Here is a 12,425-nt window from a genome sequence, read left to right as displayed (position 1 = left end):
ATTATGTCATAATATTAACATTCAGTCCAGTAATCCTCCACTGTAACAGCTCCTTTACTTTGCAGTGAAAATTGATTTCTATACTGTTTGCCTCTGAGTCCTTGTGGGATTTTTTTTTAATTCAAGCAGAAAGTCACAAAAATTATAAGCATCCTCATCAGTTCACTCAGTCCCATGTAATTAAGTTTTTTTCATCTTGATCTTTTGTTAGCACTTTTATGAATTCATCAGTTTTCCATTAGAGTTCTGGAAATTCTTATTCATTCAGTTCAGCAGTATAGTCAGTTACCAGAAACCTGTACTTGTCAGAGTCTTTTCCATGAATTGCTCGAAGATGAAACCCTTTTATAGGAGTATATTTGCGAAAACATCAGAGTACACCCAGAACTGTTGGCAAATGACAGAAGACTTAAAAATGACCATGGTTAAAGATCTGATGAAAGTTCATAATAATGCAATTGACAAGGAAATTTAGTTATTTCTGAGATATACATTTTAAGGTAATAACTAGAATTATGACTTATAACATTATACCAGAACATATAAGATTTTTAGAAATTTCATGTAATGTCTGAAACATTTATATTAATGTATTTCTATACAAATAACCAAAAGAAAGTTTAGTATTAGTTGTTTTGTTTCTTTGTTTGTTTGTTTTTTTATACTGAAGGTTCTTATTAGTCATCAATTTTATACACATCAGTGTACATGTCAATCCCAATCACCCAGTTCAGCCCACCACCATCCCCACCCCACTGCGTTTTTCCCCCCTTGGCATCCATACGTTTGTTCTCTACATCTGTGTCTCAACTTCTGCCCTGTAAACCGGTTCATCTGTACCATTTTTCTAGGTTCCACATACATGCGTTAATATACGATATTTGTTTTTCTCTTTCTGACACTTCAATCTGTATGACAGTCTCTAGATCCATCCATGTCTCAACAAATCACTCAGTTTCGTTCCTTTTTATAGCTGAGTAATATCCAATTGTATATATGTACAAAAACTTCTTTATCCATTCGTCTGTTGATGGGCATTTAGATTGCTTCCATGACCTGGCTATTGTAAATAGTGCTGCAATGAACATTGGGGTGCATGTGTCTTTTTGAATTATGGTTTTCTTTGAGTATATGCCCAGTAGTGGGATTGCTGGGTCATATGGTAATTCTATTTTTAGTTTCTTAAGGAACCTCCATACAGTTCTGCATAGTGGCTGTATCAATTTACATTGCCACCAACAGTGCAAGAGGGTTCCCTTTTCTCCACACCCTCTCCAGCATTTGTTGTTTGTAGATTTTCTGATGATACCCATTCTAACTGGTGTGAGGTGATACCTCATTGTAGTTTTGATTTGCATTTCTCTAATAATCAGTGATGTTGAGCAGCTTTTCATGTGCTTCTTGGCCATCTGTATATCTTCTTTGGAGAAATGTCTATTTAGGTCTTCTGCCCATTTTTGGATTCAGTCATTTGTTTCTTTAAAATTGAGCTGCATGAGCTGTTTATATATTTTGGAGATTAATCCTTTGTCTGTTGATTCATTTGCAAATATTTTCTCCCATTCTGAGGGTTGTCTTTTAGTCTTGTTTATGGTTTCCTTTGCTGTGCAAAAGCTTTGAAGTTTCATTAGGTCCCATTTGTTTATTTTTGTTTTTATTTCCATTTCTCTAGGAGGTGGATCAAAAAAGATCTTGCTGTGATTTATGTCAAAGAGTGCTCTGCCTAGGTTTTCCTCTAAGAGTTTTATAGTGTCCGGTCTTACATTTAGGCCTCTAATCCATTTTGAGCTTATTTTTGTGTATGGTGTTAGGGAGTGTTCTAATTTCATTCTTTTACATGTAGCTGTCCAGTTTTCCCAGCACCACTTATTGAAGAGACTGTGTTTCTCCATTGTATATCTTTGCCTCTTTTGTCATAGATTAGTTGACCATAGGAGCCTGGGTTTTTCTCTGGGCTTTCTATCTTGTTCCATTGATCTATGTTACTGTTTTTTGCCAGTACCATATTGTCTTGATGACTGTAGCTTTGTAGTATAGTCTGAAGTCATGGAATCTGATTCCTCCAGCTCTGTTTTTTTCCTTCAAGACTGCTTTGGCTATTCGGGGTCTTTTGTGTCTCCATACAAATTTTAAGATGATTTGTTCTAGTTGTGTAAAAAATGCCATTGGTTATTTGATAGGGATTACATTGAATCTGTAGATTGCTTTGGGTAGTATAGTCATTTTCACAGTATTGATTCTTCCAATCCAAGAACATGGTATATCTCTCCATCTGCTGGTATCATCTGTAATTTCTTTCATTAGTGTCTTATACTTTTCGGCAAACAGGTCTTTTGCCTCCCTAGGTAGGTTTATTCCTAGGTAATTTATTCTTTTTGTTGCAATGGTAAATGGGAGTGTTTCTATAATTTCTCTTTCATATTTTTCATCATTAGTGTAAAAGATTGCAAGAGATTTCTGTGCATTAATTTTTTTTATCATGCCACTTTACCAAATTCATTGATTAGCTCTAGTAGTTTTCTGGTGGCATTTTTAGGATTCTCTATGTATAGTATTATGTCATCTGCAAACAGTGACAGTTTTACAACTTCTTTTCCAGTTTGTATTCCTTTCATTTATTTTTCTTCTCTGCATGCCATGGCTAGGACTTACAAAATTATGTGCATAATAATGGTGAGAGTGCACATCCTTGTCTCATTCCTGATCTTCAAGGAAATGCTTTCAGTTTTTTACAACTGAGAATGATGTTTGCTGTGGGTTTGTCATATATGGCCTTTATTATGTTGGGGTAGGTTCCCTCTATGCCCACTTTCTGGATAGTTTTTTATCATAAATGGGTGTTGGATTTTGTCAAAAGCTTTTTCTACACCTATTGAGAGCATCATATGGTTTTTCTACTTCAATTTGTTAATATGGTTTATCACATTGATTGATTTGCATATATTGAAGAATCCTTGAATCCCTGGGATAAATCCCACTTGATCGTGGTGTATGATCGTTTTAATGTGTTGTTGGATTCTGTTTGCGAGCATTCTGTTGAGGATTTTTGCTTCTATATTCATCAGTGATGTTGGTGTATAATTTTCTTTTTTTGTAGTATCTTTGTCTGGTTTTGTTACCAGGGTGATGGTGGCCTCATAGAATGAGTTCGGGAGTGTTCCTTCCTCTGCAATTTCTTGGAAGAGTTTCAGAAGGATGGATGTTATCTCTTCTCTAAATGTTTGATAGAATTCAACTGTGCAGCCATCTGGTCCTGGACTTTTGTTTGTTGGAAGATTTTTAATCACAGTTTCAATTTCATTACTTGTGATTGGTCTGTTCATATTTTCTGTTTCTTCCTGGTTCAGTCTTGGAATGTTACACCCCTCTAAGAATTTGTCCGTTTCTTCAAGGTTGTCCATTTTATTGGCATAGAGTTGCTTACAGTAGTGTCTTAGGATGCTTTGTATTTATGTGGTGTTTGTTGTAACTTCTCCTTTTTCATTTCTAATTTTATTGATTTCAGTCCTCTGCCTCTTTTTCTTAATGAGTCTGGCTAATGGTTTATTAATTTTGTTTATCTTCTCAAAGAACCAGCTTTTAGTTTTATTGATCTTTGCTGTTGTTTTCTTTGTTTCTATTTAATTTATTTCTGCTCTGATCTTTATGATTTCTTTCCTTATGCTAATTGTGAGTTTTGTTTGTTCTTATTTTTCTAGTTCCTTTAGGTGTAAGGTTAGATTGTTTACTTGAGATTTCTCTTGTTTCTTGAGGTAGGCTTGTATAGCTATAAACTTCCCTCTTAGAACTGCTTTTGCTGCATCCCGTAGGTTTTGGATCGTCGTGTTTTCATTGTCATTTGTCTCTAGGTATTTTTTGATTTCCTCTTTGATTTGTTCAGTGATCTCTTGGTTATTTAGTAACGTACTGTTTAGCCTCCATATGTTTGTGTTTTTTAGTTTTTTTTTCCCTGTAATTCATTTCTAATCTCATAGCGTTGTGGTCAGAAAAGATGCTTGTTATGATTTCAGTTTTCTTAAATTTACTGCAATTTGATTTGTGACCCAAGATATGATCTATCCTGGAGAATGTTCCGTGTGCACTTGAGAAGAAAGTGTAATCTGCTATTTTTGGATGGAATGTCCTATAAATATCAATTAAATCTATCTGGTCTATTGTGTCATTTAAAGCTTGTGTTTCCTTATTAATGTTCTGTTTGGATGATCTGTCCATTGGTGTAAGTGAGGTGTTAAAGTCCCCCACTATTATTGTGTTACTGTCAATTTCCTCTTTTATAGCTGTTAGCAGTTGCCTTATGTATTGAGGTGCTCCTGTGTTGGGTGCATATATATTTATAATTGTTGTATCTTCTTCTTGGATTGGTCACTTGATCATTATGTAGTGTCCTTCTTTGTCTCTTGTAACATTATTTTAAAGTCTATTTTATGTGATATGAGTATAGCTACTCCAGCTTTCTTTTGATTTCCATTTGCATGGAATATCTTTTTTCATCCCCTCACTTTCAGTCTGTACGTGTCCCTAGGTCTGAAGTGGGTCTCTTGGAGACAGCATATATATGGGTCTTGTTTTTGTATCCATTCAGCAAGCCTATGTCTTTTGGTTGGAGCATGTAACCCATTCACATTTAAGGTAATTATTGATATGTATGTTCCTATGACCATTTTCTTAATTGTTTTGGGTTTGTTTTTGTATGTCCTTTTCTTCTTTTGTGTTTCCCACTTAGAGAAGTTCCTTTAGCATTTGTTGTAAAGCTGGTTTGGTGGTGCTGAATTCTCTTAGCTTTTGCTTGTCTGTAAAGCTTTTGATTTCTCCATCGAATCTGTATGAGATCCTTGCTGTGTAGAGTAATCTTAGTTGTACATTCTTCCCTTTCATCATTTTAAGTATATCATGCCACTCCCTTCTGGCTTGTAGAGTTTCTGCTGAGAAATCAGGTGTTAACCTTATGGGAGTTCCCTTGTATGTTATTTGTCATTTTTCACTTGCTGCTTTCAATAATTTTTCTTTTTTTCTTTAATTTTTGCCAGTTTGATTACTATGTGTCATGGCATGTTTCTCTTTGGGTTTTTCCTGTATGGGTCTTGCTGTGCTTCCTGGACTTGGGTGGCTATTTCCTTTCCCATGTTAGGGAAATTTTTGACTATAATCTCTTCAAATATTTCCTCTGGTCCTTTCTCTCTCTCTTCTCCTTCTGGGACCCCTATAATGTGAATGTTGTTGCATTTAATGTTGTTCCAGAGGTCTCTTAGGCTGTCTTTATTTCTTTTCATTCTTTATTCTTTAGTCTGTTCCTCAGCAGTGAATTCCACCATTCTGTCTTCCATGTCACTTATCCGTTCTTCTGCCTCAGTTATTCTGCTATTGATTCCTTCTAGTGTAGTTTTCATTTCAGTAATTGTATTTTTCATCTCTGTTTTTTCTTTAATTCTTCTATGTGTTTGTTAAACATTTCTTGCATCTTCTCAATCTTTGCCTCCATTCTTTTTCCGAGATCCTGGTTCATCTTTACTATCATTATTCTGAATTCTTTTTCTGGAAGGTTGCCTATCTCCACTTAATTTAGTTGTTTTTCTGGGGTTTTATCTTTTTCCTTCATCTGCTATATAGCCCTCTGCCTTTCATGTTTTCTGTCTTTCTGTGAATGTGGTTTTTGTTCTACAGCCTGCAGGCTTGTAGTTCTTCTTGCTTCTGCTGTCTGCCCTCTGGTGGGTGTGGCTATCTAAGAGGCCTGTGCAAGTTTCCTGATGGGAGCAACTGGTGGTGGGTAGAGCTGAGTCTTGCTATGGTGGGCAGAGCTCAGTAAAACTTTATTCTGCTTGACTGCTCATGGGTGGGGCAGGGTTCCCTCCCTGTTGGTTGTTTGGCCTAAGGCAAGCCAACACTGGAATCTACCTGGGCTCTTTTCTGGTGTTAGTGGCAGACTCTGGGAGGGCTCACACCAAGGAGTACTTCCCAGAACTTCTGCTGCCAGTGTCCTTGTCCCCACGGTGAGCCACAGCCACCCCCTACCTCCGCAGGAGACCCTCCAACACTAGCAGGTAGGTCTGGTTCAGTTTCCCATGGGGTCACTGCTCCTTCCCCTGGGACCCAATGCACACTCTACTTTGTGTGTGCCCTCCAAGAGTGGAGTCTCTTTTTCCCCCAGTCTTGTTGAAGTCCTTCAATCAAATCCCACTAGACTTCAAAGTCTGATTCTCTGGGAATTCTTCCTCCTGTTCCCAGGCCCCCAGCTTGGGAATCCTGATGTGGCACTCAGAACCTTCACTCCAGTGTGTGGACTTCTGTGGTATAAGTGCTCTCCAGTCTGTGAGTCACTCACCCAGCAGTTATGAGATTTGATTTTACTGTGATAGCACTCCGCCTTCCATCTCATTGTGGCTTCTCCTTTGTCTTTGGATGTGGGGTGTGGTTTTTGGTGAGTTCCAGTGTCCTCCTGTCGATGGCTGTCCAGCAGCTAGTTGTGATTCGGGTGTTCTCACAAGGGGAAGTGAGAGCACGTCCTTCTACTCTGTCATCTTTGTTCAGGGCACCTTTCATTTATTTCTGATCTGATCATTATGATTTCTTTCCTTCTGCTAACTTTAGGATTTTTTTGTTCTTCTTTCTCTATTTGCTTTAGCTGTAAGGTTAGGTTGTTTATTTGAGACGTTTCTTGTTTCTTGAGGTAGGATTGTATTGCTGTAAACTTCCCTCTTAGAACTGCTTTTGCTGCATCCCATAGGTTTTGGCTCATCATGATTTCATGGTCATTTGTTTCTAGGTAGTTTTTGATTTCCTCTTCAATTTATTCAGTGATCTCTTGGTTATTAAATAGTTATTGTTTAACCTCCATGTGTTTGTATTTTTTATAGATTTTTTTCCTGTAATTGATATCTAGTCTTATAGCATTGTGGTCGGAAAAGATACTTGATACAATTTGAATTTTCTTAGTTTTACCAAGGCTTGATTTGTGACCCAAGATATGATCTATCCTGGAGAATGTTCCATGAGCACTTGAGAAGAAAGTGTATTCTGTTGTTTTTGGATGGAATGTCCTATAAATATCAATTAAGTCCATCTAGTTTAATGTATCATTGAAAGCTTCAGTTTCCTTGTTTATTTTCATTTTGGATAATCTGTCCATTGGTGAAACTGGAGTATTAAAGTCCCCTATTATGATTGTGTTACTGTCAATTTCCCCTTTTATGGCTGTTAGCATTTGCCTTATATATTGAAGTGCTCCTGTGTTGGGCGCATAAATATTTATAGTTGTTATATCTACTTCTTGGATTGATCCCTTGATCATTATGTAGTGTCCTTCTTTGTCTCTTGTAACATTCTTTATTTTAAAGTCTATTTTGTCTGATATGAGAATTACTACTCCACCTTTCTTTTGATTTCTGTTTGCATGGAATATCTTTTTCCATTCCCTCACTTTCAGTCTCATGAGTCCCTAGGTCTGAAATTGGTCTCTTGTAGACAGCATATATATGGGTCTTGTTTTTGTACCCATTCAGCTAGTTTACGTCTTTTGGTTGGAGCATTTAATCCATTTACATTTAAGGTAATTATTGATATGTATATTCCCTATTACCATTTTCTTAATTGTTTTGGGTTCGTTATTGTAAGTGTATTCCTTTTGTTGTGTTTCCTGCCCAGAGAATTTCCTTTAGTATTTGTTGTAAAGCTGGTTTGATGGTGCTGAATTCTCTTAGCTTTTGCTTGTCTGTAAATGTTTTAATTTCAGACTGAATTCAGGAATCTGAATGAGATCCATGCTGGATAAAGTAATCTTGGTTGTCAGTTTTTTCCCTTTCATCACTTTAAATACATCTTGCCACTCCCTTCTGGCTTGCAGAGTTTCTGCTATAAGATCAAGTGTTAACCTTATGGGGATTCCTTTGTATATTTTTTGTTGTTTTCCCTTGCTGCTTTTAATATCTTTTTCTTTGTATTTAATTTTTGATATTTTGATTAATATGTGTTTTGGTGTATTTCTTCTTGGATTTTTCTTGTATGGGGCTCTCTGCATTTCCTGGACTTGATTGACTATTTCATTTCCCATATTAGGGAAGTTTTCAACTATCATCTCTTCAAATATTTTCTCAGTCCATTTCTTTTTCTCTCCTTCTTCTGGGACCCCTATAATTCGAATATTGGAGCATTTAATGTGTCCCAGCGGTCTCTGAGACTGTCCTCAATTCTTTTCATTCATTTTTCTTTATTCTGCTCTGTGGTAGTTATTTCCACTATTTTATTTTCTAGGTCACTTATCCATTCTTCTGCCTCAGTTATTCTGCTCTTGATTCCTTCTACAGAATTTTAATTTTCATTTATTGTGTTGGTAATCATTGTTTGCTCTTTAGTTCTTCTAGGTCCTTTTTAAACATTTCTTGTATTTCCTCCATTCTATTTCCAAGATTTTGGATCATATTTACTGTCATAACTCTGAATTCTTTTTAAGGTAGACTGCCTGTTTCCTCTTCATTTGTTTGTTCTGGTGGGTTTTTATCTTGCTCCTTCTTCTGCTGTGTGTTTCTCTGTCTTCTCATTTTGCTTAACTTATTGTGTTTGGGGTCTCCTTTTTGCAGTTTGCAGGTTTGTAGTTCCCATTGCTTTTGGGTCTGCCTCCAGTGGTGATGCTTGGTTCAGTGGGTTGTGCTGGCTTCCTGATCAAGGGGCCTAGAGCCTGTGTTCTGGTGGATGAGGCTGGATCTTGTCTTTCTGGTGGCCAGAATTATGTCTGGTGGTGTGTTTTGGGGTGTCTGCGACCTTATTATGATTTTAGGCAGCCTCTCTGCTGATGGTTGGTGCTGTGTTCCTGTCTTTCTAGTTGTTTATTATGGGGTGTCCAGCACTGTAGCTGCTAGTTGTTGAGTGGAGCTGGGTCTTAGTGTTGAGATGGAGATCTCTGAGAGAGCTTTCGCCATTTGATATTACTTGGAGCTGGGAGGTCTCTGCTGGACCAGTGTCCTGAACTCAGCTCTCCCACCTCAGAGGCACAGGCCTGAGCACCCGGCCAGAACACCAAGAACCTGTAAGCCAGACAGTTCAGAAGAAAAGGGAGAAAGAAAGAAAAAGAAAGAAAGAAAGAAAGAAAGAAAGAAAGAAAGAGAAAGAAAGAAAGAAAATTAAGAAGAAATAAAATTATTAAAATAAATAGTTTAAAAAATTATTAAAAATAAAAAAATTAAAAAGTAATAAAAAATAGAAAAAAGAAAGAAAGAAGAGAGCATCCAAACCAAAAAACACATCCACTAATGATAACAAGTGCTAAAATCTATACTTAAAAAAAAAAAAAAAAAAATGGACAGAGAGAACCCTAGGACAAATGGTAAAAAAGCAAAGCTACACAGACAAAATCACACAAAGAATCATACACATACACACTTACAAAAGGAGAAAAAGGAAAAAAATATATGTATGTATGTGTATATATATATATATATATATATATATATATATATATATATATATATATAAAGGAAGAGAGCAAGCAAAGCAATAAACAAATCTACCAATGATAATAAACTCTAAATACTAAACTAAATAAACATAAAACCAGAAAGCAGTCAGTCACATACAGCAAACCCCAAGTCTACAGTTGCTCCCAAAGTCCACCGCCTCAATTTTGGGGTGATTCGTTGTCTATTCAGGTATTCCACAAATGCAGGGTACATCAAGGTGATTGTGGAGATTTAATCTGCTGGTCCTGAGGCTGCTGGGAGAGATTTCCCTTTCTCTTCTTTGTTTGCACAGCTCCCAGGGTTCAGCTTTGGATTGGGCCACGCCTCTGTATGTAGGTCACCTGAGGGCATCTGTTCCCTGCCCCAACAGGATGGGGTTAAAGTAGTAGCTGATTAGAGGGCTCTGGCTCACTCAGGCGGGGGGTAGGGAGGGGTACGGATGCTGGGCAAGCCTGCGGCGGCAGAGGCCGGTGTGACGTTGCAACAGCCTGCGGCGTGCCGTGTGTTCTCCCGGGGAAGTTGTCCCTGGATCACGGAACCCTGGCAGTGACGGGCTGCACAGGCTTCCGGGAGGAGAGGTGTGGACAGTGACCTGTGCTTGTGCATAGGCTTCTTGGTGGCGGCGGCAGCAGCCTTAGCATCTCATGCCTGTCTCTGGTGTCCACGCTGATAACCGTGGCTCACGCCTGTCTCTGGAGCTCGTTTAGGCAAGTGCTCTGAATCCCCTTTCCTTGCGCACCCCAAAACAATGGTCTCTTGCCTCTTAGGCAGTTCCAGACTTTTTCCCGGACTCCCTCCCGTCTAGCTGTGGTGCACTAGCCCCCTTCAGGCTGTGTTTACGCCGCCAACCCCAGTCCTCTCCCTGGGATCTGACCTCCAAAGCCGGAGCCTCAGCTCCCAGCCCCCGGCCGCCCCGGCAGGTGAGCAGAGAAGGCTCTCAGGCTGGTGAGTGCTAGTCGACACCGATCCCCTGTGAGGGAATCTCTCCCCTTTGCCCTCTGCACCCCTGTTGCTGTGCTCTCCTCCATGGCTCTGAAGCTTTCCCTCGCCAACCCCTGTCTCCGCCGGAGAAGGGCCTTCCTAGTGTGTGGAAACTTTTCCTCCTTCACAGATCCCTCCCACTGGTGCAGGTCCCATCCCTATTCTTTTGTCTCTGTTTTTTCTTTTTTCTTTTGCCCTACCCAGGTACGTGGGGAGTTTCTTGCCTTTTGGGATGTCTGAGGTCTTCTGCCAGCATTCAGTAGATGTTCTGTAGGAGATGTTTCACATGTAGATGTATTTCTGATGTATTTGTGGGGAGGAAAGTGATCTTCACATCTTACTCCTCCACCATCTTGAAGGTCTTCAATGTTTTCCCCTTTTCTGTTTTGTGATCTGAGCCTGATTTCTTTGCTGAGGGAAGTCTTTTATTAATTCATTTATTCACTCATTCAAACAAACACTTCTTGAGTAGGTGTTTTGTGTCAGGGTGCTGGCTGTGTCATGGTAAAAAAGATAAAGTATCTCTGCCCTTATGGAGCTTATAATTTAACTTAGAGAATGTAATCATGCAAATAAAAAAGAATAAGGTCATTTAAGGTAGTGATGCATGTTATACATGGTAATAGGGTGAATACAACAGTGGAAGGGGAAATTTTTAAGGGATCAGGGTATTTCTCTCTAAGAAGGGATAGATGAACTGACTTCTGAGTGATGTGTAGACATTCCAGAGAAGTGGATGAATAGTACTCAAATCACTGGAACTTTGGTTTATTTTCTTGTACATATACAACATATCAACAGGTGGGCAGTTTAGGACCAATGTATTAGTTCAATGACAATATCAAGAACAGAAACTCCTCTTATTCTGATCATTCATTTTTAATATGTTGGATTATCTCCTCATGATTTCAAAATGACTACTGTACTCCTAGGTATCATATGTGCATTCAGGTCAGAAAGAAAAGGAAATGGTAATGTCTGTCAGAGCTGGCTACATAATTGACAGGGGCAGTTAAAAATGAAATTATGGGTCTTTGTTCATAAAGCAGGAAAAAAGTGATGTTTAAAAGGACTAACACAAAATAAAGCTTTTTCATTTAAAAATATTTTATTACTTATGTATATGTAGAACTGATTCACTTTGCTGTACCTCTGAAACTAACACAACATGGTGAATCAACTGTACTCCAATAAATTAAAAAAAAAGATAAAAGTGATACATGAGTGACACCATAAACTTACCAACTGCAAAAAGAATTTGGTACCATAGATTTATATAAAACAATAAATACTAATGAGTAACGTGATATCTTAAATCATCTTTTTCTGGCTTGCTTTTCTGAACTTTCATTTATTAGGTCATCAAAATTTCTACTCAAAGTAGGTACATTTTCAGTCAATGTAATTGAAAACAACACCAGTCACTCTTGGCAAGTACGAGACTGCAAATCATTTTTGATAATTTTTTAATTTTGAGAAGTATCTTTCTGCTGAGGCAACAATTGTCATGGGAGCTGCTAAGAGTATTTTATGGACTGTGGCAACATGAAAACAATTTCTGATAAATTATTTTGAAATAAAAATTTTAGTACATCCACAATTGATTCTCATGAAACAATTTTTCTAAAATAAGTTTTCTGTAAGTCTGAATTTTATTTTAAGTGTAAATTTGTACCATGGCACTTTAATGTCTCCTCTGACATTTTCTGTAACATATGGAGGTTGAACAAGAAATGGGAAGTGGCTTCGTGATTTGCCTATAATTCAAAATGCTTGTTTATGCCATCCATCATTGTATTTTCAATTAAAACATTAATTTTGAAATTGTCTTTCTCATTAATAATTGGCTCAACTGAAGCTTCCTTTGAAAAGTGTTCTTTTCTGCAGAATGCCACATCTTTAAATTTAATTTCTATTTGCTTTGCAACATTTCTGTAGTTTTCCAAACTGGAGATTCTAAATGATTGGAAGAATCCAAATAACTCTCTGATATATTTT

The sequence above is a fragment of the Mesoplodon mirus genome (assembly GCF_964341445.2).
Source record: "Mesoplodon mirus genome assembly, chromosome: 2".
NCBI classification, from domain to species: Eukaryota; Metazoa; Chordata; class Mammalia; order Artiodactyla; family Ziphiidae; genus Mesoplodon; species Mesoplodon mirus.
The sequence above is the reverse complement of the archived record's forward strand: the minus strand, read 5'-3'. Positions refer to the sequence as shown.